This window comes from Macaca thibetana, chromosome 16, assembly GCF_024542745.1.
Source record: "Macaca thibetana thibetana isolate TM-01 chromosome 16, ASM2454274v1, whole genome shotgun sequence".
Lineage (NCBI taxonomy): Eukaryota > Metazoa > Chordata > Mammalia > Primates > Cercopithecidae > Macaca > Macaca thibetana.
Genome location: NC_065593.1, coordinates 29,777,249 through 29,784,982, shown reverse-complemented (window position 1 = coordinate 29,784,982; position 7,734 = coordinate 29,777,249). Strand labels below are relative to the sequence as shown.

The following is a 7,734-nucleotide window of genomic DNA, read 5'->3' as shown; positions in this document are numbered from 1 at the left end:
GGATGATTGACAGTCCTAGTGGCAGAATGGAGGTGTGATCTGGAACCCAGAACTTGATTCCTAGGCCAGGACACTTTTTTTTTTTAAAATCTCCACATTGGCCAGGCGTGGTGGCTCATGCCTGTAATCTCAGCACTTTGGGAGGCCGAGGTGGGTGGGTCACCTAAGGTCAGGAGTTCCAGACCAGCCTGACCAACATGGTGAAACCCCATCTCTATTAAAAATACAAAAATTAGCCAGGCGTCGTGGCGCATGCCTGTAATGCCAGCTACTCAGGAGGCCGAGTGGGGAGGATCGCTTGAGCCCAGGAGGCAGAGGTTGCAATGACCCGAGATCATGCCACTGCACTCCAGCCTGGGCAACAGAGACTGTTTCAAAAAGAAAAAACAAAACGAATCCCTGCATTTTATTTATTTAATTTCCAGTCCATACAGGTCTATTCCTGCTAGGGCTGTAACTCCATCTGAAGGCACCATAGCTCTCACTCAAGTTGCTGCTGTGACCATGGGAAAGTGTTCCATTCACTGCTACTTCAGACCACCATGTGACATTCCTGCAGGCTGTGTCCCTCACAGCCACCTTTATCCTTTGGATCCTCCTAGACCAGGGCTTTGTCTTGCCTGCCTGCTGCCACTGCACTCTGTTCTGGTCACATCACACTGTGCAGTCCCCTGGTAGGACTTGGGCTGGGCTGGCTCTCCTGTCCAAGTGCCTTTTGCTCCTTTTGCTTATGTGTCTGTCTCTGCCCAGCTCCCAGTGTCTGGTGCACACCCACCCTGACATCCTTTTTAATGCCTCAGCTGTGATCTAGATCGATGCTTACAGTAACTCCCCTGTATTATTTATTCACTGTTCATGTGTCTGCCTACAGGCTCCCACTTTTTGTCAGTTTTTCTCTTTACACATTATGGAAGCTCAGTAATTATTAAATAGATGAATGATGTTTTAAAAATATATTTTTAAAAAAGCAAAGGACTGGCTCTATCTCAGGGGTTCCTTCCATAAAGTGTCAGCTTTCAGTTTCCCCTATGGGAGTGGTTTGAGACCTGAGGGTACTCTCTAGTTCTTAGGAAAAAAAAAAAAAAAAATATATATATATATATACACACACACACACACATACACATATATATACACGCACATACATATATATACACACACACATTATATATATGAGCCAGGTGCAGTGGCTCATGCCTGTAATCCCAGCACTTTGGGAGGCTGAGGCAGGCAGATCACTTGAGGTCAGGAGTTCAAGACCAGCCTGGCCAACATGGTGAAACCCTGACTCTACTAAAAATACAAAAATTAGCTGGGTGTGGTGGCTCGCACCTGTAATCCCAGCTACTTGGGAGACTGAGGCATGAGAATTGCTTGAACCTGGGAGATGGAGGTTTCAGTGAGCCGAGATTGTGCCACTGCACTCCAGCCTGGGCAACAGAGTGAGACTCCATCTAAAATATATATACACACACACACACACACACACACATATATTCACACACACATATATATATATATGAATGAATGAGTGGGCTTTAATACATTTTAAAGATGGCAAGGGAGGAATGCAGGAACATTTTTCTCTTGATCTAATCATTGAGTCCCCAGAGTGTCTTCTTACAGATTTTTTACAGGGGACTATTGTATGCCCTTTGTCTGACATCAGACAAAATTAATGTTGAGATCCTACTATGTGCTAGCGCTTGATGGCCTTAATTAAAAATCTGACGTTTGAATTCCCAAGGACTCAGGCAAAAGGTCCATGTATCATTAAGGCTGCAAGTAACAAAACCTAACTTAAAGAAGTGTAAATAATAGGGACACTTATTTATATATATTTGTTTTATGTTTCAAGACAGATTCTTGCTCTGTCACCCAGGTTGGAGTGCAGTAGTACAATCACGGCTCACTCTACCCTCTACCTCCCAGGCTTAAGTGATCCTTCCACCTCAGTCTCCCAAGTAGCTGGGACTACAGGTGTGCGCCACCACACCCATCTAAGTTTTGTATTTTTTGTAGAGATGGAGTCTCTCTACGTTGTCTAGGCTGGTCTTGAACTCCTGGGCTCAGGTGATCTAGCCACCTTGACCTCCCAAAGTGCTAGGGATTACAGTCAAGAGCCACCATTCCTGGCAGGGACACTTATTATCTCTGATAACATGAAGCCCAAGGTTCATTAATTTAGTGGCTCATTGTCAAATGGCATAGGGCCTTTGCATCCTTCTGCTCTGTTCTTTTATGTTGGTTTTGTCTTCAAGCTTGTTCCCCTTATGAAAGCCTGGCTGCAGCCATTCTGAGCATCAATCCAGACATGACAATATCTACAGGCAGGAGAAGGGTCATCTCCTGTGTGTCCTTTAAAGAACAAGGTGTTAACATGCCAGGAACTATGACTCCTGCCTGTAATCCCAGTACCTTGGGAGGCCAAAGTAGGAGGATCGCTTGAGGCCAGAAGTTCCAGACCAGCCTGGGCAACATAGCAAGACCCTATCTCTATAAAATAAAATAATAATAAAAATTAAGAAAACAAGGTGTTAAAAGACAAAATTAAAGCAAATATAGTTTTGCAGATTGTAATTGACTTTTATTTGCAATTCTAGAATTGGGCTGCCCTCAGAACCAGGACAGGTTCAGAGAATTCCAGAACTGCAACATAGTCTGAAAGCATTTATGGTCAGAAAACAGAAATGAGATACAGAGACAGCTAATTGGTTACAGCTCTGCCTTTGCCTTATTTGAAAATGGTTTGAATAGTTGGCTGCCTGGAACCCACTGAAGCTGATGATATGATTGGCTGAGATTCAGCAATCTGTTACAAAAGTATACTCCTAAGTTAGGTTTTCAGGTAGTTTGCATACTAAGGCTGCAGTTTGTTAAGGGCCCAAGTACGGAAGCCTCCTCAGGTCAATTTTTTTTTTCTTTTTGAGATGGAGTCTTGCTCTGTTGCCCAGGCTGGAGTGCAGTGGCATGATCTCGGCTCACTGCACCTCCGCCTCTCGGGTTCAAGTGATTCTCCTTCCTCAGCCCCCTGAGTAGCTGGGATTATAGGCACATGCTACCACGGTCAACTTTTTTTGTATTTTTAGTAGAGACGGGGTTTCACCATGTTGGCTGTGGCTGGTCTCGAACTCCTGACCTCAGATGATCTGCCTGCCTCGGCCTCCCAAAGGGCTGGGATTATAGGCATGAGCCACTGTGACTAGCCCTCAGGCCAAATGTAGCTTTTGTTTGTTTGTTGCTTGTTTGTTTGTTTGAGACAGAGTCTCACTTTGTCACCAGGCTGGAGTGCAGTGGCACGGTCTTGGCTCACTGCAACCTCCGCCTCCTGGGTTCAAGCAATTCTCCTGCCTCAGCCTCCAGAGTAGCTGGGATTACAAGCATGCACCCCCATCCCCGGCTCTTTTTGTATTTTTAGTAGAGACGGGGTTTCACCATGTTGGCCAGACTGGTCTCAAACTCCTGACCTCAGGTGATTCACATGCCTCTGCCTCCCAAAGTGCCTGGATTACAGGCATGAGCCACTGCACCCGACCCCAAATTTAATTTAACAAAGGACTAACTCAGAACTAACTTCCAACCAAAGCTGACTCACCTCAAATCTCACTGGTGCAGAATTGCTTCATACACCCACGTGTAATACAGTAACTGGTAAGAAAAAGGGACTGCTGTGATTGACTCAAACCAACTAGGAAATAGCCCTGGAGCTGAGGCTGGGGACAGGTTTTCCTGAAGCACATGCTGGAGCCACTGAAAGAAAAATGGGAGTTCTGCTTTCTACTAGAAAGGAGAGTGTGTGGATGAACTGGATGCTGGGTGGGCAGCCTCTCACTAGTACCTACCGTAGTCCCCAAGACGAGTTAATCAAGTCTCTATTATGTATTCTTAGGCCCCTGATGCATGTCTCATTATGACCTTAGGACTGCCTTGTGGCAGAGGGACTCATTCCATTTAATAGACAGTAAATGGGAGCTCAGTGAGGTTAAGGACATAAAGCTAATAAGTGGCAGCACGGGAATCCAGACACATGTCTGCCTGATACCAAACCCATTTTGTCCCATCTGCATGCTGCCTTCTGCTGTAAATATGTAAATGTTTCCACAAAATTCTTTTTCATACTTTGCCCTGATAGCAGCAAGGGCTGCACATCCCAACCTCTTTTCAGCTTAGCTCTGCATAAAAAGCTGGATCACAGATCTACTTTCTCAGCTCTTTCTGATTTCCCCCAGAGAAGTTACAAGAGAATGACAAACACTTGGAGAAGGCAGATACCATTAGTATTAAAGAGAACTGGAGGTTTAGGGGGAAATAAAGCTGAATAAAAAACAACAGGACCAGCTGAGTGTGGAGGCTCACGCCTGCCTTCTCAGCACTCTGGGAGGCTGATTCGGGTGGATCATTTGAAATCAGGAGTTCGAGACCAGCTTGGCCAACATGGCGAAACCCCATTTCTATTAAAAATACAAAATTTAGCTAGGCGTGGTGGCGGGTGCCTATAGTTCCAGCTACTCAGAAGGCTGAGGCAGGAGAATCGCTTGAACCCGGGTGGCGGAAGTTGCAGTGAGCCGAGATCAGGCTACTGCACTCCAGTCTGGGCGACGGAACGAGACTGTCTCAAAAAAACAAAACAAAACAAAACAACAGGGCCTCTGCAGCCCTGAGATGTGAAGAAGGAGGAGATAAGGGATTTAGATGTATATCCTACTAGGTTTTTGCCGTGTTCTGTCATGCAGTTGTCTGGGTAGGATTTATTTTTTAATTTATTTCAGGGGCCATGCTAATCTTCTTTGTATTGTTCCAACTTTAGTGTATGTGCTGCTGAAGCAAGCACTGGGTAAGGTTTAAACTGTCGAATTCTGGTTGGCATTGGAGAAGGCTCTGTGATGCATAGGCCTTAACTTAGAGTTAGGTATATTATTAATCCAAAGTGATCCTGAATGCTTTCTATCATTTTTTCTTGTCCTATTGCACTGTATAAACTGACTTTTAGTACTACACGGAATAGAAGCAACAGTAACAATCATCCTTGTCTTGTTTCTAACTGTAGTGGACTATTTACAATATTTTACTGAGTTAGATGCCTCAGGTTCCATGTAGCCGCTCTTTATCAAGCACCTCACTGGGTTTCCCCTCAGTCTTGGAGGAGTCTGGGTATTGGCCATGACATTTACCACGAATGATGGAGTTCTCTCTGCCAGGTCCTCATGCCCTGGATCTGTACGGCTGCGCTTCAGCTGCTGCACAAGTTTGACTTTTTGAGTAGCCCTTGAATCTCTGGTCTTCCTTGGCCTCTCTGTAGTTTTTGGCCTAATAGCCTCAGCTTAAGTTTGAGTTTTGTAGGAAAATAATGGGCCTGTGCTGACAAAGATACAAAGTCAAGGAACAGGATTTTTTAGATCTCAACTAACTTGGTCCTAGCTTTGACATTTACTTGCCGTATAACATTGGATGAATAACAGTCTCTTTAAATCTTAGTTTCATCCACTGTGAAATGGGAAAAATAACATCTGTTTCATAGAGTTGTTTTAGGATCATGTAGCTTATGTAAAACACTGGATAGTTTTCCAGGCATGACATAGGCACTCAATCTCATATTATGAAGCTTATGATACATGGGAGGTACTGATGACAGCTTTCTTCTGTCCAGGCAGGCCCAGCTACATGGTGATATGACCAGTGCAGTCACACAGGGCCCCATGCTTAGCAGGGCCCTGCACTTAGTTTAATGCTCTGCTGTTGCCATCTTGAAATTCTTAATTTTTAAACAAGGGTCCCATATTTTGCACTGTTTCTTGCAAACAATGAAGCCAGTTCTGTCTTCAGGAATGGATCAAGCGCTAGTACTGGCTCTTCTCTTTGGGCAACATCCTTCCATTGATTTCTTAGGGAGTAAATTCCTTGAAGGGTAACCTCTCTTAGAAAAATTAGGGTTAGCACCCTGTGTATGTTTATCTCTAACTGTTCCATTCTCAGTAACCTACGCATCCTCTCTCAAAAACAGAAGCTATTAGGTCCAGAGAAGTCGGTAGGGCGTGCTGGTGAAATGGAATGGTGATTTGGGATTTTGGAATCAGGAAAAAGATCTAAGTTCAAAACCCTGCTAGTCCCTTTCTGGCCGAATTACTTAGACAAGGTAATGTCTCCGTCCTACTGGTAAAGTGTATGTTGCAGGGGAATTACATTTTCTTTGTTGGTAAAATATATGTCTCAGGGGAATTAAACAGATAATTTATGTAAAGTGCCTTTCACAGAGAATCTGGCACATAGTAGGTGGTCAGTCACTATTAATTCTTCCAGCTCTTGCTAGAAGTAACTAAAATCAGGGCACTAGGACTTCCAAGCCATGCTGCTACTAATAAAAGAAATAGTATGATTTATTTTTTCACTACTGTTTAGGGAAAGGCCTGTGCTTCATAAATATGTATTGGAAAGTACTTAGCAAATGAGGAGAAATAATAAAAATATATCCAAATAAACAGCTCCTATAAATATGTCACTTGGTAGACAAATTAGTGTTTTATCACTATTAAATACTATTGCTTGCCGAAAAGGATTTCAGATTACTTGCACAATGGGTACATTATTGAATGCCTCTGTGGAAGGGCATGATAAAGATGAAAAATAGTGATGGTGGTAATGCCTAAGGTGCAGAAAGGAGGAGCGTGGGTAAACGCAGCTCGGAGGCTTCTGTGCTGCAGTGATATGCACATTATTTAGTAGCATTCCAATGATTTGCTTGTAATATGGACCAGAAGGCCCAGAAAAAAATGATTTCCACAGGATGTCATGAATCTAGACTTCAATTATTGGATCCGATTGGTGGATTATGTGCACCCCCTTTCAGAACTGAACCTTCAGGTTGTAAACTAAGTTTACAAAAGGACATCTCCAGGTCTCACCCCACCCTTGTTCTGGACCTATTAACTTTTTTTTTTTTTTTTTTTTTTTTGAGATAGAGCCTTACTCTGTCACCCAGGCTGGAGTGCAGTGGCATGATCTCGGTTCACTGCAGCCTCCATCTCCTGAGTTCAAGTGGTTCTCCTGCCTCAGCCTCCCGAGTAGCTGGGATTATAGGTGTATGCCACCATGCCTGGTTAATTTTTGTTATTTTATTATTTATTTATTTATTTATTTTTGAGACAGAGTCTCGCTCTGTCACCCAGGCTGGAGTGCAATGGCGCGATCTTGGCTCACTGCAAGGTCCGCCTCCCGGGTTCACACCATTCTCCTGCCTTAGCCTCCCAAGTAGCTGGGACTACAAGTGCCTGCCACCACAACCGGCTAATTTTTTGTAGTTTTAGTGTAGACGGGGTTTCACCGTGTTAGCCAGGATGGTCTCGATCTCCTGACCTCGTGATCCGCCCGCCTTGGCCTCCCAAAGTGCTGGGATTACAGGCGTGAGCCACCGCACCTGGCCCAATTATTGTTATTTTTAGTAGAGACGGGGTTTCACTACATTGGCCAGGCTGGTCTCAAACTCCTGACCTCAAGTGATCAGGTCTTCCAAAGTGCTGGGATTAGAGGCATGAGCCACTGCGACTGGCCTGGACCTATTAACTTTCTATAACTATGATTTCTATCAAGAGAAAGAGTGATGTGGTGGAAAATGCTGTGCCTTCATCACAGCTAGGAATCTATTTCAGAATTGAGAGGATGGACAAGGTCCTGGCATATCTAGGGAAAAGGAATTAGAGGGAAAGGAGGAGATAATAAATGCCTTTGGAGGGTAGGGGT

At 44.2% G+C, this 7,734-nt stretch overlaps 1 pseudogene; it reads right to left on the bottom strand.

The window, feature by feature from the left end:
* Nucleotides 1–4,766: 4,766 nt before the first annotated feature.
* LOC126940006 (uncharacterized) lies at nt 4,767–4,831 on the bottom strand (annotated as a pseudogene).
* Nucleotides 4,832–7,734: the final 2,903 nt, after the last annotated feature.